Source organism: Schistocerca piceifrons, chromosome 1 (genome assembly GCF_021461385.2).
Source record: "Schistocerca piceifrons isolate TAMUIC-IGC-003096 chromosome 1, iqSchPice1.1, whole genome shotgun sequence".
Taxonomy (NCBI): Eukaryota; Metazoa; Arthropoda; class Insecta; order Orthoptera; family Acrididae; genus Schistocerca; species Schistocerca piceifrons.
In genome coordinates, this window is record NC_060138.1 from 840,300,185 (window position 1) to 840,323,819 (window position 23,635).

At 40.7% G+C, this 23,635-nt stretch overlaps 1 protein-coding gene across 2 annotated transcripts in view; it reads left to right on the plus strand.

Annotated features, from left to right (window-relative positions):
- Positions 1 to 23,635, plus strand: part of LOC124715014 (MLX-interacting protein) — a 377,416-nt gene that overhangs the window by 156,716 nt on the left and 197,065 nt on the right. The gene's annotated exons all lie outside the window — the stretch shown is intronic.

The following is a 23,635-nucleotide window of genomic DNA, read 5'->3' on the forward strand; positions in this document are numbered from 1 at the left end:
GAGCCTCTCCGTCGTTTCTAGGCCCCCCGGTTAAAGTACAATACAGTACAAGGGTCTTCATCGTGACTTGGTGAAGCAGCCGTAAGGGAGGGTTTTATTGATAAATAAACGCAACGTGCTTCGGATCATTAGTGCAAAACAAACCACAGAACACAGCATTTATGTGAAAACCTTAATTCAGCCACTTATTCAAATCAGCTATTCCTGTATTTCAGTGTATAATGCGAATCGTTTATCCGGTTTATAGTGAAAATTGTATATTAAAGAAGAAAAGATCTCTGAAAGCAGATGGACAACGTGCAAACTTTTCGAACTTATGTTTGTTGTCACATTACGAGTAAAGCATACGATGAAAACCCATTCTGGACCAACGTATAACCACATTTTCACAAAATTGGATGTTCAGTTACGTCTTGTTTATCATTATGACATTCCTCGGGTGTGACTGCTTCTGCAGCTCACCAAGAGAAGTCTCGATTTAAATGCGTTATTCCTGAAGATGGAGCTTTCGGCATCAAATACAGTTGACAGGGTTTTACTAGTAGAATGAGTTTGTAGTGAATCAGTGTTTGGGCCTAGAAATCTGTCAGTCTCCAACTAAAATCAAGTGGTCAGGAAGAGGTGCTACATGTTTTCCGCGCTGTGGTGGGCCTTTGGGTGAGCCGTGCTGAGTCGCTGCTCCGCCTGCGCCTCGCCTCCACCTCGTGACGTAACGAGCGCGGTCACCGGGCCCGAGTGTACCCAGCGCCGCTGTTTACTCACCGGCTGTTTACCTCCGGTTGCTGCCTGGCCTAGTGGCCTCCGTGATTGACACAAAAGGTTCCAGCCGCGATAACCTGCCGCCCGTACGCGCCACAACCGCTGTGGCGGACCAGCTCGCATGTAGCTTCTACTGTGTCCAATTAAGGAGACTTTTTTCCATTCAGGCTGTAATAATTATTAAGACTTGTTAGTCACGTCATGTGCACAACTAGCTTACCTACCATCAATAAGAACATCGTAGAAAACAAGTTACAAAGTCAGTTTTACTGAAATGCCAAAACATGGCGTGTGAATGAACATATGATTTTAACGCTAGGCGAGATTGATAATCCCAGTACATCCGCTGTAGAAATCATGTTTATCATTTTTCGATGATATTTCGACAGCGTCCATAGCTGCAGGAAATTAACACAATCTCTGCTGCAAACTCCAGCATCTGGAGATTATTAGTCCGTAAATTAATGCTTCCGCAGAAACACTTGACATTGTATGTCTTCTTCTGCATCCCGCCTCCAGTCTGTTTTGTACTGATGGCGATTTGGAAGCCATGATTCAGTCGCAGGAATCTGTCTCATTCCCGAAATTGCCGTAGGTTTCATAATCTCCATTGTTTTGCTAGGAGAATTTTTTATTGGAAGGTCCGAAAATGATAAAAGTATTTGTTGTTGAGACCTACCACACTTACCTTGTTTTTATTTTATTTATTTATTTTCGGTTCTCGCTACTAGTTTCGGCGTCGGAGTCAAGCCACAAGGCTAGGATACGGCATCAGCACTGGCCATTTTCGCTGTTTTACCTTTGTGTGGAGTCTGCTGGTATTGCAGTTAGGAAGGGTGTCTGCGTTTAGTGGCAAATCTGAATGAATTGTGTCAATTGTGTAATAATTTTGTTTTGACTTTGTGTTTCAGCAACAGCAACATTCAGATAATTGTCGCATGTGAGGTAGAGTATATCTATTTTGCTCGGTACCAAATTCGTCCATCTGCAGCGGCGGGTACTCTTCTCTGTGAGGTTAATGACAAGTATCGTGCAGTGAAGGCCTCTCTACTCAGCATTATTTTGGTACAGTGCTTGAAGAATGGAACGACGTAGTGGGAAAAATAGGTGTAGCAGCTACTAAAAATGTATCATGCATTCGTTCGTGGCTGTAGATGAGTCCAAAGGCTTCCTCCGCCCCAGATACCTATTCCAACTTTCTACTCTCACGATGTTGCCCTTTGTCAGTCATCCTTTCTGCGCCCAATATTTGTACTCCTATGTCTTATAAAGCCAGTTTCGTAGCGTTGGTTTCAGTTGAGCGTAACCTAAATGTGATGCGCGGGGATCCCTTTTGAGTCTGTACTCGAAGAGATAAAGAACGGCCTGTCCCCGATACCGTAGTCCATCCTCTTGTCCTGAGTTGAGTGTCGGACATCCTAATGTATGTATCTCAATTAGTCGTATCATACGATACGTCTTCTCGTACAATTCTGTGTGTTGCTTTTGCCAAGTATAAGCAAGAATTATGTTCCTGATTTTTCGCTCACGCAGCAGCGCATGCACGACTCGTGATAACTGCTGAGACCTTGACTCTCAATTGTATGGCGATAAAAGAACACGAGAAGCCAGAAAAAGAGTTATATCTATACTGGGTAGAAAGTAGAAACCTCTCCGTCGGATCATTACTGACACGCAAAACGTGACCAGGGTCAGTTGCCGCCTGGAAGGCTGCATTACTTTTATATGTAGCTCGACACACTTCTTACAGGGCCAGTGACCTCAGCGAGGCAGGGCAGAAATCTGGCAGTCTTTGCCAGGAATCTTTTACTGGAACGTGTACACTGTTCAGTCAACTACTCGAATGGGGTGCAGACGCGTCCTAATCCGTTCATCGTCGTCATGTTACGTTTGTGAGTTTAGCATGACATCTTCAGCAGTACGTGCAGCAGTAATGTGAGGTGTATCACGCAAGTGGTTGATATTATCCGACTAATTGTGAGTTGTTTAACTGAAGTAGATTGAATTATAAACCAACCACTTTGAAGAAATGTACTTTGTGCAGAAAAGGAAAAAAAATGAATAGAAGTACACTCATGATGTCGACTGAGAAACACACCCCAAACGGTTTAGCAGCTTGAAAGTTTTCTGTACGTGGTTTCTTATTTTGTGATAGTGGACGTAGTAAGATGTGCTTGGAAATTTCCCAGTGCGAAAACGACGGACAGGCTCATGGTTTATGGTGAATGTGGGAAGTATGCCGTTGGTTGGTACGTCGAAAGATATCCCAACAGAAGCCAACCACTTCAACCACTTCTAAGAATTACAGATGATATGCAACTGCTGCCTGCGCTGCAGTTTCCGCTGAAATGCTAGAACGTGTACAGTAATCGTTGCATGGCAGACTGCAGTTTTGTATTGACATCATCTTGACCACAGATTTTGAGGGTACATTGGTTCTTTCTGTGTCAGACACCACAGAGGCACTGCATTCACCTTTGTTTGCCTTTCGTTTGTTGTAGGCAATGTCTGATTTAACAACACGAAACCTCCGGATACTAACCAACATCTGTGTAGTGCTGCACATACGCACCCATGTGAAATTCACATCCGTTTGTGCTACAACATGTAGCAGACAACTGTAGGTGTTTACAATGGTCAAACTACGATATCTCTTACACCACTTGCTCTAGACCGCTGCAACAAACGCCATTGGCGTTCTAATTTTGTCTGCTTTGATTGTGGTACTTTCCGTAGGCTTTGTTCCGTTGAAATATTTGTACTTTTTTAAAGAAATAATACACATTTGAAACTCGTAACACTCTATGTATAGGCTGCATAGGCGAGCCCATGCCTAACATTCCAGTGTGTGAAATCCACGTATCAGTGGCGCCTTCCATTATCGAAATATTTGCGGTGCAAGTTTCAGGTGATTTACGCTGTAATTTTTTTGTTTTTTTATTTTTTGTTTAATCGAATTTTTATGTTTTTCATAAGTTGCAACACCTTCTAAATAGAAACTTTCATTCCCAAACACACATTTGTATATGTCTAAGCGAGATGTAAAATACCGGTTTTGATATTTTTTTTTAATGAAAGGAAATATTTTCTCAAAACTTTTCATTCCCTACATCTCCGCCTTAGTGGTTGAGTTTCCAAAAACAGTGAAAATCAGTCTTTCCTTCGTAAGGGTTGAATTTCCAAAAACAGTTAATTTTTTTCTAATAAAATTTCACAGATTTAACTTCAAAAATGGCTGCAAAATTTCATGGATTTAGCTTTAAAATGTTTTTATAATGAAATATTGCCATAAAACATTTCATCCCCTGTTTCACCCCCTTAGGGGTGGCGTTTCGAAAAATCCTGTCTGAAGCGACGCCTACAAAATAAGATCAACATCCTCTCCAAATTTCAAATTTCTATCCTTAGACAACACGTCTGTCGAAAAACGGGGGTATAATTTTCTGCACAGAAGAAGGCCTAAAACTGTGAAATTCCGAGGTTTGAAAAGATATCCTCGTCTGAAATTGGGACCTTCTAAAACTCGGGGGTGCAACACAATGCTACAGGGAGTCGTAGAGCTACGAATTCTGCAAAATACACTGAAGTGACAAAAGTCTTGCGATGCCTCCTAATATCGAGTCGGACTTCCTTTTGCCCGGCGTAGTGCAGCAACTCGACGTGACATGGACTCAATAAGTTGTTGGAAGTTCCCTGCAGAAATGTTGAGCCATGCTGCCTCTATAGCCGTCCACAGATGCGTTAGAATTGCTGGTGCAGGATTTTGTGCACGAACTGACCTCTCGATTATGCACATGTTCGATGGGATTCATGTCGAGCGATCTGGGTGGCCAGATGATTCTCTCGAATTGTCCAGAATGTTCTTCTAACCACGCAAACAATTGTGGTCCGGTGACCTGGTGCATTGGCATCCGTAAAAATCCTATCGTTGTTTGGGAACATGAAGTGCATGACTGGCAGCAGATGGTCTCCAAGTAGCCGAATATAACCGTTTCCAGTCAATGATCGATTCAGTTGGACCGGAGGACCCAGTCCTTTTTATGTAAACATAGCCCAAACGATTATTTTAGCCACCACCAGCTTGTGCTGTACCTTGTTGACAACTGATGTCCACGGCTACATGGAGTCTGCTCCTCACTCGAACCCTACTATCAGTTCTTACCAAGTGCAGTCAAGACTCATCTGACCAGACCACGGTTTTCCAGTCGCCTAGGGTCCAATTGATGTGGTCACGAGCAGGAGAGGCGCTACAGCGATGTCGTGCTGTTACTAAAGGCACTGGCATCGGTCATCGGCTGCCATAGCCCATTAACACCAAATTACGCCTCAGTGTCCTAACGGATACGGTCGTCGTACGTTCCACTTTGAATTATGCGGTTATTTCACGGACTGTTACTTGTCTATCAGCACTGACAACTCTACGCAAACGCTGCTGTTCTCGACCGTTAAGTGAAGGCCTTGGGGAGAGGTAATGCATGAAATTTGGTACTCTCGGCAGACTGTTGACGTTGTGGATCTCGGAACACAGAAATCCCTAATGATTTCAGAAATGGAATGTCCCATGCCTCTAGATCCAACGACCATTCCGCGTTCAAAGTCTGTTAATTACCGTCGTGCGGTCATAATCACGTCGGAAACCTTTCCACATGAATCAGCTGAGTAGGAATTACAGCTCCGCCTATGTGCATATCGCTATCCCATGACATTACATCACCTCAGTGTAATGTTTCAAACTGGAGAGGTGAGGATTGCCTTGCTTAAGTCGTAGGCTGTTAAAAAATTGACAGTACCGGGCAATTTGAGGGTGGTTTTGAGGAGATATTCCAAGGTCACCTAGTCATCTACTGCCCGTGGGCTGCATTTTACCTAACCAACTCCCAAAAAAATGTAGATTACAAAATACATTTCGTTCTACTTCAGTTATGCCGGTCGACATTAAAAAATAGTGAACAGATGTGAAGTTTTGTAATCAAACAAGCTCGTGTTAAAAGTTTAAATTTTCTAGAACGTTTGCTGTCGATTTCTCCAGTCCTAGGAGTATTAATGTGGCATTTTTGTTAGTATCCAGCGGGATTCTCCCGTTGTATTGACTCTTCTCCCTATTACAGATTCGTGTATTTTAAGTTTCAGCGTAATTTTAGATCGTTGAATCAAAAAGGTTGCATCCTTAGTCACATTAATAATATAAAACGATGTACTTTGCATGTACTATTGAAATACTCCACCGTTGAGGTATCAAAGTAATTTCCCTTAGAAACACTTAGCGCATGAGTATTAATATTTTCAGATACAATAAGTATTTTGTTCTTCTTGTCAAATTTAGTTCTTCAGACACGAAAAGTTTTCAGACACAACGAATCGGTTATAGCAAAACTAGCTTACGCTTACCACCCGCTGCTTCGCTCGCGTACTCTGTATGACCTGCAGAGATCTTCTGTTTTTTTTTATTTAATCGAATTTTTGTGTTTTTCGCAAATTCAAACAACTTTCAAGTTTTTCACGCTAATTAAGGCCATATAGGCATGGTCTTCTCCAATCTACTTCTGACCAAAAAGCGGTTTTGGTAGCTCGAGTCTAAAGTTTTTGTTGATCATGCCGTTTATGATCTTGTGGAGATATTTCTACAGCAAGTTTCATCCCCTAACAAATATTTCTGTATATCTAACCGGGAGGTGAAATACCAATTTTCATAAATTTAGCTTCAATTTTTTTTTTTTAGTGTAATGAAATATTATATTAAAAATTTTCGTCCTCTATTGCACCCCTTAGGGTTTGAATTTCCAGAAAATCTGAAACTCGTTTGTTTATTATTATTATTATTATTATTATTATTATTACCTCTGACCGAGAAGTCAAAAAGCCGATTGTCATAGATGTAGCCTTAAAATTCTTCAGAATGTCTTTAGTAATTATGTATTTTCAAAAAAAAACTTTCAGCCGCTAATTTACCCCCTTAGTGCCTGAGTTTCTAAAAAAGGCGGAAACGCTTATTTTTTATTTTCTGACTAAGAAACCAAATACCATACCAGTTTTCTTAGTTCTAGCTTCAAAATTCCTTTAATAGCGAGATAATTTCAAAAAGCCTTTCATCCCTCATTTCACCCTCTTAGAAGTGGAATTTCGGACAAAACCTTCTTAAACGACGGCTACACCCTCTCCAAACTTCAAGTTTCTATCCTCAGCGGTTTGGGCTGGACGATGATGAGTCAGTGGATCAGTCTGACCGTATTTTACCCCCTTAGGAAATGAATTTCCAATTTTTTCACCTCTAACCGAGAAGCTAAACACGAATTTTCAAATATTTAGCTATAAAAATGCTTTCGCAATGAAATATTTTCATAAAACGTTTCATCCACTATTTCTCTCCTTTAGTGGTTGAATTTACAAAAACAGTGACATGCGTATGTTTTGTTTCTAACAGAGAAGTCAAATAGAGGTTTTGATAGATTTATCTTCAAAAATGTTTGCACATTGAAGTATTTCCTTAAAAACTTTCATCCCCTATTTCACCTCCTTACGGGTTCAGTTTCCAAAGGCACTGAAAGTTTTTTATTTTTTTTTTAATTTTTTTTTTTTTAATCCGAGAATTCAAATATCAGTGTTCATAGATGTAACTTTAAAAATAATTTTATTTGTTCTTCAATAATGATATATTAAAAAAACTTCCAACCACTATTCCACCCCCATAGGATTAAACTTCCAAAAATGCTGAAACACGTATTTCTTTGAAAATTCCTGGGAGATTAAAACTGTGTGCCGGACCGAGACTCGAACTCGGGACCTTTGCCTTTCGCGGGCAAGTGCTCTACCAACTGAGCTACCCAAGCACGACTCACGCCCCGTCCTCACAGCTTTAGTTCTGCCAGTACCCCGTCTGCTACCTTCCAAACTTTACAGAAGCTCTCCTGCGAACCTTGCAGAACTAGCACTCCTGAAAGAAAGGATATTGCGGAGACATGGCTTATCCACAGCCTAGGGGATGTTTCCAGAATGAGATTTTCACTCTGCAGTTCGAGTCTCGGTCCGGCACACAGTTTTAATCTACCATGAAGTTTCATATCAGCGCACACTGCAAATCTCATTACGTATTTCTTTGTTTCTGACCGAGAAAACAAATAACAATTTTTTGTAAGTCTTGCTTCAAAATTGTCCTAATAGCGACATTTTCAAAATAAAATAAAAATAGGATAGAAACCTTCAGCCCCCTATTTCACCCCCTTAAGGTTAGAATTTCGAAAAATCCTTTCTTAAACGAGGCCTATAGTGTAAGATCCACACATACAAATTTCCTTAGCGGTTTGGGCTGGGAGATGATGAGTCAGTCAGTCAGGACAGTGTCTTTTACATACAGAGATATCTGCGGGCGCCTTTGCGTGTATTTGTTACAGGGGAGATGTTTCCATTGTGCGGGTGAGGTAACTGTAGTGGAGCAGAGCGTGCCTGGGAGCTACGCACGTTGAGCCCGCAGGTAGCTAAAGTACACGTGTGCTGCCCGAAGCGGCGCCGGGACCCCGTAAGCAAATCCGCGTTATCGCTGCAGAATGCGCGCCGTGTGCAGGCGCTGAGCGCCTGGGTACCGGCCGCTGGCCGCGGCGTGGGCCGTGGGACGCTTCGCAGAAGTCGCCGCCGCTGCTCCTCCGCTGCGCAACCGTTTCCGGGGTCTGTTACATGTAAATCCAAGCGTGACCCACAGGCACGCTGGCGAGCGATACTACAAGGGCCTCATTTCAAAGAGAGTCAGCTTGTGCCACCGGCGGTTGTGCTTTCGGAATTTCTGCACCTTCTAGGAATCACGTTCCAATTTCAGCTCTTCGTCTGTTATTGTTTGTTTGTTTCCTTCCAGATTCCGTCATTGTTTTATTATGTTTCCTTTCTTCAGATTGCTTTCTGCTTGTTTTTTTTTCTTTCCTCCCATGGAATCTGTTGTGGGTTGGCAGGAGAGCCAACACCGTATTAATAGGGGAAGCCGAAAGGCACGCGGTTTAGCTCACGCAGGCTGGCGTGAGGTCTGGAACAGGACAAGGAAATTAGAATTTAGAAAAACGGACGTAGTTGGTGGAATACTTAACTTCAATCCGTTAATGGTGAACGTCGGTCTTGACAGTACATTATTACAATATCAATAGTAACTGGTACTGGCGCCTTGCTAGGTCTTAGCAAATGACGTAGCTGAAGGCTATGCTAACTATCGTCTCGGCAAATGAGAGCGTATTTTGTCAGTGAACCATCGCTAGCAAAGTCGGTTGTACAACTGGGGTGAGTGCGAGGAAGTCTCTCTAGACCTGCCGTGTGGCGGCGCTCGGTCTGCAATCACTGATAGTGGCGACACGCGGGTCCGACGTATACTAACGGACCGCGGCCGATTTAAAGGTGGTGTCTGGCGGTGACACCACAGAATCTTTCCAGTTTCAAGATTTTCCTTCTAAACATTTCTCTTCCCATTACTACTGCTCTCCTCTCGTCTCCTTTTTCTCAAAAACTTTTTTGGCTGTTTGACTCCAGGTGGTTTGATTTCTTTTCCCAATGATATTTAAAAGATCCTTTTCATCAGTTTATTTTCATCATTTTTGTAAATATATCCAAAGAATATCAATCTTGTCTTCCTCCTTGTTTCTGACAAGTCTCCTGTGTTTTGATAATTTCTACAGTCAGGTTCTTAAAGATCTAATATTTTCCATATAATTCTTCTTTCTAATGCTTTTAATTTTGCAAGCTTATAATTTAGAACTAATTATCCACTGTCATTGGGAGAGCAGTTGAATAGAATGGACAGTGTCTTGAAAGGAGGATATAAGATGAACATCAACAAAAGCAAAACGAAGATAATGAAGTGTAGTCGAATTAAGTCGGGTGATGCTGAGGGAATTAGATTAGGAAATGAGACACTTAAAGTAGTAAAGGAGTTCTGCTATTTGGGGAGCAAAATAATTGATGTTGGTCGAAGTAGAGAGGATATAAAATGTAGACTGGCAATGGCAAGGAAAGCGTTTCTGAAGAAGAGAAATTTGTTAACATCAAGTACAGATTTAAGTGTCAGGAAGTCGTTTCTGAAAGTATTTGTATTGAGTGTAGCCATGTATGGAAGCGAAACATGGACGATAAATAGTTTGGACAAGAAGAGAATAGAAGCTTTCGAAATGTGGTACTACAGAAGAATGCTGAAGATTAGATGGGTATATCACATAAATAATGAGAAGGTATTGAATAGAATTGGGGAGAAGAGGAGTTTGTGGCACAACTTGACAAGAAGAAGGGACCGGTTGGTAGGACATGTTCTGAGGCATCAAGGGATCACAAATTTGGCATTGGAGGGCAGCGTGGAGGGTAAAAATCGTACAGGGAGACCAAGAGATGAATACACTAAGCAGATTCAGAAGGATGTAGGTTGCAGTAAGTACTGGGAGATGAAGAAGCTTGCACAGGATAGAGTAGCATGGAGAGCTGCATCAAACCTGTCTCAGGACTGAAGACAACAACAACAACAACAACAACATCCACTTTCATACATAGGCAACACGCTATCACTGTTGGAGTACTTTATTTCAAGGTTTTTTTATAGGTATTTTTTCTGTGTGTATTCATAATTTCACCGGAAGCTTTTGTCATCATTGTAGTGTACTATTTCCCCACAAACAGATTTTTCTAAATACTTTTCTTGTTTTGAGTCCATGAAAATTTGTATTTTTTTTCCTTTTCTATGGGTGTAACATCTGTTCCTAAAAATTTAGAGCACTTTTTACATTGGTTATAAATTTTGTTATTCTGTGGAGATTCTGTAGCCTGTCCTGGTGGCTGTCTCTTGCAGGAAACTTGTTTTGCAACTGTTCTCAGGGGTCCAGAGAAATAGCAAAGTCGTCTGCAAATGCTACACAATATATCACAACACCTTTATTCTTTCTTGCCAACATGACGATTAATATTTTGTCGCACTTACGTTGCTCATTCCAAATGCTCGGTCTTTTTCCAAGCTGTAATTGAAAAATCATGGAAATGAAGTGATCGTATGGCATTAACGGCCAGGACACCCCATCGTTACGGCGAGACTGCCAGTGATCTCATCAGTGCAGAGGCACGCCGCGAAACAGCGCGAGTAATGAGGATAATGGGCAAGGAGCACTACATTAAGGGGAGCCGGAGGTGCCTATGCTGCCCATGTTAAAATCACTAAGTTTCAGGAACATTTATGAATAAACTACCAAATAGAAAAATTTGAATTTTTTTTTACATATAGAGTGGTTTAGTATTGCAGTTATGACAGAGGGATTTTGGAGTATCTTTTCTAGTTTCCTTCCAATTATTTTTTTTTATTAATGACCCAAATTTTTTTTACAAATAATTGCTTTATAATTAAACTGAAATGAAACTACTGAACATATTGCCAAATGGCTGTGTTACAATGTAAGTTTGACCACTAGGTGTGCTGTATAAAAATTTCATCTCTCTAGCTTGAGTGGATTTTGAGAAAATGTTCCTTATATTCGAAAAATTCTAATTTACGGGAAATGGCTATCAAAGTTTCTCAATACATTCCTCCAAAAGCTTCCTTTTCTGTCTTCTTTTCTGGCCTGTTGTTCTATCATACTTCATATGCCTTTCTCTTCTTTCTGCTCCTCTTATCCTTTCTCTGTCAATATTTCTTAGTGCTTGTACAGTGTTCACCCCAGCTGTAAATCCTAATGCCTTCAGAACTTCACACTTCACACTGTTCCCTTGGTTGTAGGTTGCTATTGCATCATAAATGCCAAAGTGCAGTGTTTCTATGCTTACAAACACCCTTTTAGGAATCACTTTCCAAATCAAATTGTTTACGCTCTCATTAGGATTCTGCGTCTTTCTGTGTAGACATTTGTTTAACAATTCTGGCTGTGCTAAGTCATGAAAAATTGGTTTTATTGCATTTATCACAGCTGCTGGCAAACCATGATTGTGATCATAGTCCTTTTTTGCATTATATTTGCACCAGGAATCTTTTGGGCACAGGCTGTGTTGAGTGTATTCATTGGAAGAGGCAGTATGAAGGAACAATGCCCACACTGCTTTTCGCATGTCACTAAATTACTAGTATTTTGCCTTATAGCATACCCATAGTATCTCTGTAGACGTTCAATCACCTCATCAGTAAGCCTGCCTCTCCCTCCTATTGTCTTTCCATCACTGAGCTTACTTGAACCCAAAGTTTGTTTGAGCCTTCGAAGCCGTGCACCCATACGCTTTTGCACATGCCCAATGCATTCCAACTTTTCAACTACAAATTCATTTCCATATGGTTTCAGTTCCTCTATAGTCTTGAAACCTTTGGAGTCACCATCCCCAAGGTAGTATTTGTACCTAACGTTGTATCTGGGAACTGAACGTTCAAAAATTTGTTTCACTCCATCCACTTCCATTGCTCCACTTGATCCACTAAAATTTGCCTCGCAAGTTCCACTGTGCTCTCCTTTGATTTTATTTTTGCACCTACAATGTTTTGATAATATTGTAACATCTATCACTTTTGCACTATCATCACAAGTAGCAGTTACAACCCCATTCAGGGATTTATGACCCTTCTTTTGCCAGGAACCATCTAATGCACTAACAAATCCCTAGAACCACCGTTCATTTCTACAGATTCCTCCACTGCTTCCTTCATGGTTTTCAAAGCCACATCTTCAACAGAGGATCCTACCAGTTCACAGTAGTACTCAAATTTGCTTGGAGGCAATGGCAAGTTCATAATACCACAAAACAGTTTACCAGCAGCAGACCCTTTTCCAGTGGATCAAAGACCATACACAAGTCGAACATTCACATCAAACACTCTAGATCGTCCATTTTCACCAAAGAGACTGGCATGTGAATTGTAGAAAGTCACTTGATACTTGCAACATGCACAGATTATCTTCATCTCACAAGCTAAACCAAAGTGCTTTGTTATCTCTAGTCCCACTCCTACACTTGAACACATTTTGCACAGAACACTTTCTTTCAGCACAGAAGATAATAATCCAATATTCAGTACTTCGTTAATATCATCACTGTCACTAGCATATTCACGAAATCTGTCACTTCCACCAGTCAGTTTCTTGCTAGAGGATGTCACAGGGCTATGGCCGGCCATGTGTTGCGTAGCAGAAGAACGCACTGTTTCAGTAATTGTAGTATCGCAACTTGGTATTAGTGTTAATTTTCTTTTCCCTACGTTCTTCCTCTTCTTATATACACGGTTACTAAAACGTGGCATCGTAACCAGAACAACGCTTTACACAGGAAGCATAATACTACCAACAACAGGCGCAACGCTGAACTAATTCGAAACGGTAAACAGCAAAGAGACGATGTTCCGCGCTATTAGCGCTTCATTTGTCACAGAAAACAATGTAGCCAACCCTTGCACACTCGTTGTATGCGTAAGATAAGGCGCTGTATGCGTAACAGGCCGAGAAAATCCCAAGCAGTTCGCCAGGAAGTCACGAGAGGGTGTTAGATGCATTCAGCGGCCGCCCATTTCCTCTGCAGGCGTGGGGTAAAATGTTAATAACTCCACTTCTAGGGCGAGTAGAACAATAATTCAAAGTTTACATTAAAGAGGAATGTTCCAATTAATTTTCGGTAGCAAAAAAAATCGTAATTTTTTGGATTTGACCACCTCCGGCTCCCCTTCGCAATGTGAGGATAAGTTGAGAATTTGGATTCGACAGAATGCATGCTAAAATAGTCTGTGCAGCTGCAATGACCATTCTTTCTGGATGGCTTGGTGGTCAGGTTATCTGCCTAGTAAGCAGGAGACCCGGGTTTGAATCCTGGTCCGCAATAAATTTTCAACTTGCCCCAGTGATTTCAGTCAGTGCCCGCTCGCAGCCAATGTCTGTAGTTCCTTTGTGTCCTCCTGAAGTTGTTCGGCCGCCTAGTGCGAGTCTTTTTATTCGATGCCGCTTCGGCGACACTAGCGCGTCATTGATAATGATAAAATGATGACGACGACGACGACTACACCCAGTACTTCTGTACTTATTTTGAAAGCGCGGGATACCCCACTCAGAAATTTTTCTTCTAAGATTGTGTCTGTAAGGATTCTACGGATTAGGCTTACGAATTTAGATTGAACTCTTAAATTCATGCATGATTTTATCTAGGGCTTTGTCTGTTAACAGAGTCAAAATACATGTTAAAATCAATTAATATTATGACCATGTCTTTTCGTTCATTAATCTTTAACGAATGATATATTTGCGTTTGAAAATTTCCTTAGAATAGAACCTTCCATTTCTAAATACATCTTGACAATTCACCCGATACACTGTCTAGGATAGGTTGCACTATGTTTAGCAGTGTTGTGGAAAATGTTCTATAACCATTAGATAAATGATTTCATTGATACTGAGAGTTTCTTAGCAAATTCTAGAACTACTGGCAGGAATCTGCTCGTGTCATAGTCTTAATGTTCGAAGATAAACGTCATTGATTGATTTATTTAAATTGTATGTTTTAATTCTCAAATGAATCTTTGACTATGCAGCAGGGTTTTCACTGTTTTTGGAACTTTCCTGCAGATTAAAACTGTGTGCTGGTCTGGGACTCGCACACGAACCTTGCCTTTCAAAGACAGTACTCTTAACCAGTTGAGCCATCTAGGCTTAACTCTCAAACAGCCGAAGTCGGGGCGTGAGTCGTACCTGCGTAACTCAATCGGTAAGAGCATTATCCGCATAAGGTAAAGGTCTGAGTTTGACTCCCGGTCCGGCACACAGTGTTAATCCGCCAGGAAGTCGCAAGGAAAGTTAGACGTCTACGAATCGAAGATAGGAATATTCCCAATAGAAATCTCAGAGTAAGGTGAGTGGGCGAGAAGCATAAGGGCGAGTTAGATTTAATGTAGGCGCTACATCGACATAATTTCCATTCACAGTATTAAAACTTAACTCATAATGGAAACAGATTTGCGATTTTCAACGAGAACTAATATCTGAGTAAAATTCGAAACTAGTGAATGAAAAAATACATTAATTTGGATTGTCGTGCGGAGATAACAGTACTACTGCAGACAAATGGGGGGGAGGTGGGGGGGGGGGGGAGCCGGAGAATGACATTTTTGCAGCCAAAACTTTCATTTAAGAAATCTCAAAATGAATTGCAGAAGTTAACTATGGTACATTAACGCCGAACAGAGATGTAAAATCAAATTTCACTCTGCGAAGCATGTCCATATAGAGGCATTTCTCTAAATGTTATGAAATAACGAGAATGGTCGGGTTAAGGGGCTCCGGAAAGGCTCAAAATCATGAAAAGTTCAATTTTTACTTTTTTGCTTTTTCTGAATCTGCAGACTATTACCTTTTAATAGATATATAATTTATTCAATTCCAAAGACTACAACTATTTTTAAATTTTTTTTGAAATGTGTTCTACATGGGCGTGACCCACTGTGGCGCTGTTAAACTGCTGTCAAATGGTGTTATTATTAACGTCCGTGTTCATCAGGTACATTTTAGTGATGTGAGATAAAGTATGTGTTGTGGCTAACCTGTGATGGTTCAATATATATCGCTGGTGTGATTGTCGATTGTTTCATGTTTATTTACTCTGTCGTTATCTCGAAAATATTCGTAATTAATTCTGTTTCTTGAGTCTCTGTTTTCTTGAAGTATAATAATGAGTAAAAGTAAAGTTATTAGAAATCCTCTGAAGGCTTTTAAGAAAAGGAGAAATGTTGGAAAGCCAAAGGTATGTGTTATTACTGTAAACAATAAAGACGATAACCAAGTGAGTGAACCTAACCTCTCAAGTACACCTGCCCATAGCAGTTAAAGAGGGAAAGAAAATACTTCACAGAAGAAGCTTGGTTCAATGAGTGAAAACTCTGAATGTTTTATGGGCGAATCGGATGTGAATGAAATATTTGATATGTCGGTTCTCAAAGGAATTTTTTCAAACTGTGTAAGATGTATTCATTGTAGTGAAGTTGGTCTGGAACTCTCCATAATAAAGCACGTAGGACTTGCTAGTGAAATACAACTGAAATGTGATAAGTGTTCATACATGACCACCTTTTGGAACAGTGTTGCAGTAACTCCAACTGAAGAAAATGGTAGCAAAATCTACGAACACAACAACGAGCGATGCTTGCTTTAGACAAGGAACGCCTTCGGGCTGCAGACAGGGCTGTAAAGAGTCTAGAAATACAAGCTAGAGTAAACAGGAGGAGGAACAAGAGGAAGCTGGACGAGGAGTTTGCAGAGGATGAAGATAATCCATCCTATGGACCTGGAATGCACTTAAAAGTTAATCCAATCTTTGTCGCTCGATTCCCAAAACTTTTATTTTCTCCTACTAATTACATGTTTTCTAAGGATCTTCCAAACATATTTGTTTCAAACTTTCAGTAAATGTTACACAGTACCTTCTGCATAATTTAATACAGCCTTTTTCCAAAAAACTGTATATTTTTGAATATATAAATAAAAAATTGCAAAAAAATGTTGTGAATTTTCATTACAATTGAAAAAAATCATCTTTAATAACTGAACTAAAATTTTGTAAAATCCCTGTGTTAAGTTGTAGCCCATATTCCAATAAATAATCTGTAAAAAGTTCAACTTCCTACCTCAAATACTTTGTGAGGAAAGATGTAATTTATAAGCGTTATTTTAACATTGCAAGTATAGGGCGTTCCGGAGCCCCTTAAGGCAAAAAACAGTGTTTGAAACATACGCTACGAAGAAATTAGACCCTCGAGAAGATTGTGGAGCGGGAAGTCCCAGTTTGAAATTCTCGGTGATGTAATCTCCCCCTATTGACACCGAAATTGTAGTAGATGATAAATGTAAAGTAAGATTTGACAGCTGCTGGAAAAAATTAAGAAGCAGTTCACGATGAAGCAGACATTCTGATGGGGGAAAGATGCTTCAAAGATATGGATTTCATGGCTGTATCGACAAATTTATTGACTAAGTTACAACACACAAGATACACCCTTCTACGGTGCACTTATTTACACGTGCAAAAGAGTAAATATTACATCGCCAGCAGTCCACAGATTTCATTTTTACATTCTGATCAGGCCCGTGCTTGTATACAACTGACAAGTGAGTTGAAGAATTTGAAGACGTGCCGTCCTCGAAGAATATATTTTGACAAGAAGTACACTAAGCTTCCTGTATCCTAAACGATTAATAGTTACACTATGTGATCAAAAGTATCCGGACACCTGGCTGAAAAGGAATTTCAAGTTCGTGGCACTCTCCATCGGTAATGCTGGAATTCAATTTGGTGTTCGCCCACCCTTAGCCTTGATGAAGCTTCCACTCTCGCAGGCATAAGTTCAATCAGGTGCTGGAGATTTCCTGGGGAATGACAGCCCATTCTTCACGCAGTGCTTCACTGAGGAGAGGTATCGATGTCGGTCGGTGAGACCTGGCACGAAGTCGGCGTTCCAAAACATCCCAAAGGTGTTCTGTAGGATTCAGGTCAGGACTCTGTGCAGGCAAGTCCATTACAGGGATGTTATTGCCGTGTAACCACCTCGCAACAGGCCGTGCATTATAAACAGGTGCTCGATCTTGTTGAAAGATGCAATCGCCATACCCGAATTGCTCTTCAACAGTGGGAAGCAAGAAGGTGCTTAAAACATCAATTTAGGCCTGTGCTGTGATAGTGCCGCGCAAAACAACATGGGGTGCAAGGCCCCTTCATGAAAAACACGACCGCACCATAACGCCACCGCCTCCGAATTTTACTGTTAGCACTACACACGCTGGCAGAGACGTTCACCGGGCATTCGCCATACCCACACTCTGCCATCGAATCGCCACATTGTGTACTGTGTTTCGTCACTCCACACGACGTTTTTCCACTGTTCAATCGTCCAATGTTTATGCTCCTTACACCAATCGAGGCGTCGTTTGACATTTACCGGCGTGATGTGTGGCTTATGAACAGCCGCTCGACCATGAAATCCAAGTTTTCTCACCTCCCGCCTAACTGTCATAGTACTTGCAGTGGATCCTGATGCAGCTTGGAATTCCTGTATGATGGTCTGGATAGAGGTCTGCCTATTGCACATTACAACCCTCTTTGTCGACCTGTACGCTTTTTTGCTGTACGTGCCCCTTCACGTTTCCCCTTCACTATCACATCGGAAACAGTGGACGTAGGGATGTTTAAGAGTGTGGAAATCTCGCGTACAGACGTATGACACAAGTGATACGCAATCACCTGACCACGTTCTAAGTTTCGCGGAGTACCCCATTCTGCTCTTTCACTGTGTCTAGTGACTGCTCAGGTTGCTGATATGGAGTACCTGGCAGTAGGTGGCAGCGCAATGCACCTAATATGAATAACGTATGTTTTGGGGGGTGTCCGGATACTTTTAATCACATAGTGCATCCACTCCATTTATTTTCAGGTAAATTACTTTGATTTCTAAAAAGTAAGCATATTCCACTGATAGATACAAATTGCATCTTTTCGTATTATGAACATGACGATCGATGCCACCTGTACTGAATTAACTGCCTGAAACTACATCCTCGTTCCATTAAATAAAAAATATCCCTAGAGTTGAGTAATAAAACTAGGAAAATTTAAAAAAATACTCTTCTGTTCACATAACGGTTGATTGATACTAGAAATTAACAATCGGAAATAGGTAAACGACAGAAAAAAATATTCTGGTAAAAAAAATAAGCAAAAAATGCGTTAAATAATTTATCCTAAGAAATGGGGAAACTACAATTAAGCTTTAAGATATTGCTTATACAGCTTCGATGATGCAATGTAGACTGCTTTGTTTGGTTACAGTACTTCAAATCTGGTCCTGTTAATAGTTTTATCGGATTCCTTTTTTGCGGCCTATCTTTCTTATGTTGACTGGCATGGTTAAACTAGAACATAATAACATATAGAAAGTTTCATTTTTGAGTGTTTGCGTAAAGTGTAATGAACTAATATTCGGCAAAACTTCAGCACTACCGCGCGCTTCTTAGGTGAGCAGACGGAAAGCATAAAATGGTTTCGTTCTCACTTTACATAGTATTATAATCACAAACAAGAGTGATGAAAATTCCTAACTTAAACACAGCGTAGTTTTTCTGAGCGAGCCACGTGTGGTGCAAAATTATACTGCAGGGATTTCACCGTAGTGTTGTATACTGAAGCCATTGAAGGTATTAATTACAGTCAGTCGTCTGCTAATCTCTTAGCTCCTTCCTTATCCGAATCCGAGAAATACATTTCAGTGCTGGAACTGTCATATGTTACGTTGATAACGAGTCGATCAACAACAGGATCCACGAAGCCACCCAGCACCGCATTTTCTCCTCTTCTTTCATGATGTGTCATTCTATATCCCTCCTATGTTCGGCACTGACATGAAAAAGCTGCGTGCGTGAGATCCAGTACGTCTGGCAGCTTAACAGTCTTGTTATTTCTCGGGCCAAATCCCTTAGCTTGGTTCCAGATCAGTTCTGTTGGGTTCATATTGTAATGGTACATTGGCAAATGTAAAAATGCAGCATTTGTATGGTGTGCTCGGTGCTGTAAAAATAATGGTTTTTCATGTTTCTGCGACGCATCTGTGGTATAAAACAGCGAACATAGTCCAAATAAAGAGTGTTTAGTTTTTACTTTTTGTCTTAAAAATTAAATTATGTTTTCATAATTTAATCAACCCTTGTTAACAGTCTTTCATAAAATATCGGTAATTGAGAATTTGTATTTGAAATGAAAGCAGGAATTTCGCGTGCAATATGTAATTAAAAACAAAAAGACGTGCGTTATTTATAAAAATTACGAGGTGAAGGTAATTCAAATTGAACGAGAGAAAAAATTGACTCAGGCAAGACTCGAGCCTGTGAGCCGTGTGCAACTATTGCGTTACCGATTCCGCTATACATTAACTTGCATCTGCGTTGCAACTGTACCTAATACAGTCCCTCGTAAAACTTCAAAGCCTTTTATCTCTGTAAATTTATGACACATTAAGAACAACCTATCTCTCGGCACTTTTTAACCGCTTTCCAGTCGCGTGTTTCAGAAAGGAACAGGTCAGCCATTTTCATACTGCGTATTACCAGCGCGGCGATCAGAGCACAACAGTGCAGAGGCTGACTATACACGATTTTTGAAATAAAAACTACATAGCCAAAGCGTAGTTAAGAAAAACGTTGATGACTGTTAATACATTTGAATATGTTGAGGTTTCATTTAACGTAACTTAGTAATAATACACATAATACATAAGCAGGACCTACTTCCAAGATCGTAACACCACCAATCACCGCGTTTGTGTTTGTTTACATCAGGTTTTTCTTATGATGACCGGGGTATAGAAAACGTCATTCTATACGAACAATCTTCATATGTGAAAATAGCTACAGGAGTGTGGGTAGGTAAGACCTCCCGAGAACCGAAAGCAGCTGCTGGGACTGGCAGTTGACTGTTCACAAAAAAAAAAAAAAAAAAAAAAATGTATTCCGCATAAATAGGCGAAAGAATCATTATTGTTTTGTTACACAGTGACGATCAATCACTGGAAACAGTCACAACGATTAAACATCTGGGAGCATGCGTACGGAGCGATTTAAGTTGAACCAGCTGTATACAAGGCAGATTATATAGGCTGAGATTAATTGAAAGAATCGTAAGAAATATAATTCATTTAGGTAGTTGGTAGCTTACCAAGCCACCGATTTACTGAGTTTTGTTCGTCAGTGTGGAGCGGTTACTGGTCAGGATTTATAGTGAAGACAATTAATATTAAAAAAACATGGATTTGTTTAGTAAGCGCGAGAACGTTATGTAAATGCTTGGCTAACTCGAGCAGCAAACGCTACATCTACATCTATACTCAGCTAACTACCATGAAGTGCTCTGCAGAGTGTACGTTTCATCGTACCAGTTACTAGGGCTTCTTCCCGTTCCATTCACATAGGGAGCGGTGGAAGAATGATTGTTTGAATGCCTCTGTGTGTGCTGTAATTATTCTAATCTTGTCCTCTCGATCCCTATATGAGCAACACGTAGGGGATAGCAGTATATTCCTAGAGTCATAAATTTAGGCTGGTTCTTGAAACTTTATTAATAAACTTTCTCGTGACAGTTTACGTCTCTCTTCAAGTCCTCCAGTTTAGTTCCTTCAGTATTCTCCCACGGATCAAACAAACCCGTGACCATTTGTACTGTCCTCCTTCGTATACGTTCAATATTCCCTGTTGGTCCTTTTTGATTCCTTTGTAAGCTGATTGAACTTACCCAGCATTCTACCATTAAACCGAAGACTAACACCTGTCAAGCCAAAAGTGAGCCTATGTGATCATTCCATTTCCTGTTCCTATCAAGTGTTACACATAGACAGTTTTATGAGTTGGTCGGCTCTAACTGGTGGATATTATAGTCGTAGGGTACTAGGCTTTTTCGGTTTGTGAAGTGCACAATTGTACATTTCTGAACATTTAAAGCAAGTTACCAATCTTTGCACCACTTTGAAATCTTATCAAGATCTGACTGAATATTTATGTACCTTCTTTCAGGCAGCACTTGCTTACAGATAACTGCATCATCTCAGGAAGTGTGAGGTTGCTATTAAGATTGTTGACAAGGTTATTAATATACAACATGAACGGCAAGGATCCCAGCGCACTTCCCTGGGGCACTCCTGAAGTTACTTCTACATCTGACGATGACTCTCCGTCCAAAATAACATGCTGCATCATCTGCAGAAAGCCTGTTTTTACAATTAATATTGTCTGCAAGGTCATTAATATACAACATGAACAGGCAGGGTTCTGAGTAAGAGCCCCAGTCCGACACGAAGTATTAACCTGCCAACAAGTTTCATGGAATATCAGCCTCCTACGAATTGATGACAGCAAAGGACCAGGTATAATTTTCACAGGCCGGTTAAGGCGAGTGGCTGAGATGAAATGGAAGGGCAATTTAGATTTTCGTTCAGTGTTTAGCTATTCCCTACTTTTTGATGTGCCTCTGGGCTTACGGTAATCAGTATAATCTAGTCTCGTGGCCCCCACGGGAATGATATGAGGGAACTGAATAATTTATCTAGATTCTTCACGTAATAATTGTTCTAGAAATTATGGAATTAGGCCTTCGAGACAGAATTTTCATCGTCAAAAGTTTACCAATTCAGGTGTTCAACATTTCCGTGACATTCTCCTGTGAGTCAGACATGAGACGTTTCGTACCGCCCACCTTTGTATCTATCCATATCCTTTGTTAGTCCTGTTTGGCAAGAGTGCCACACGCTTGACCGTTATTCTAAGATGGATCGCGCGGGTGTTTTGTAAGCAGTATCTTTCGTAGACAAACAGTATTTTCCCAGGACCCTACCAATCAACCGAACTCTGCCACTTTCCTTCCAGTGGTTGTTCAATTTTGTATCCCTAGAAATTGTTACATACAGGTATTTGTCTACATGTACATACACATCTGTACTCAGCAAACCACCGTGAGGTGCATGGCAGTGGGTATGTCCCATTGTACCAGTTATTAGTGTTTCTCCCTGTTCCAATCATGTACGGAGCGCGGGATGAATGTTATTTAAATGCCTCTGTGCGTGCTGTAATTACTCTACTCTTACCCTCACTGTCCCTGTGTGAGCGATATGTAGGGGGTTGTAGTATGTCCCTAGAGTAATCATTTGCAGCCAGTTCTAGAAACTTTGTTAATACACTTTCTTGGGATTGTTTACTTCTGTTTCCTAGACTAAAAGTTTTGTGCATTCAACATCTGTGTGACACTCTCCTATTTGTGCTACCCTTCTTCTGTATACGTTCAATACCCCTGTTAGTCCTATCTGATACGGGTCCCAAACACTTGAGCATTATTCCAGAACCATTCGCTCGAGTGATTTTTAAGCAGGACTGATTGCATTTCCCCAGCATTCTACCAATAAACCGAAATCTACCACCTGCTTATCCTCAACTGAGCCTCTGTAATCATTCCATTTCATATCCCGACAAAGTGTTACACCCAGGTATTTTTATGAGTTAGCCGATTCCAATAGTGACTCGTTGATATTAGTCATAGAATAATACTTTTTTTGTTTTATGAAGTGCACAGTTTTACATTACTGAACATGTAAAGCAAGTTGCCAATCTTTGCACCACTTTGAAGTCTTATCAGGATCTGACTGAATATTTACACAGCTTCTTTCAGACATTACCTCATTATAGATATCTACATCATCTGCAAAAGACTGATTTTACTATTAATATTGTCTGCAAGGCCATTAATATAAAACATGAACAGCAAGGGTCCTAACACACTTCCCTGGAGCACACCTGAAGTTACGTCTGACAATGACTCTGGCTCAAATGGCTCTAAGCATCATGGAACTTAACCTCTGTGGTCATCAATCCCCTAGAACTTAGAACTAGTTAAACCTAACCAACCTAAGGAGATCACACACATCCATGCCCGAAGCAGGATTCGAATCTGCGACTGTAGCAGTCGCTTGGTTCCGGACTGAAGCGCCTAGAACCGCTCGGTCACATCGGTCGGCCGACGATGACTCTCTATCCAAGATAACATACGGGGCCCTTCCTATCAAAATGCCCTCAATCCAGTCACGAATTTCACTTGATACCCTTTGTGGTAGTACTTTTGACAATAAGCGTAGGTGTGGTACTGAGTCAAATGCTTTTCGGAAATCAATATGATCGATGTTTTCGAAATCCATACTGGTTGGCATTGAGGAGCATCATTCTGTTTAAGATATCTCATTGCCTCTGAGTTGACTGATCACTATTGTGACACATTAATATTGTGGTTATCTGTGTTTTTCCGTTTTGTGAAGAGCTCAGTTTTAAGTTTTGAACATTTGCTACAATCATCGCACCACCTTGAAATCTTATCAAAATCTGATTCCGTATTTGTCCAA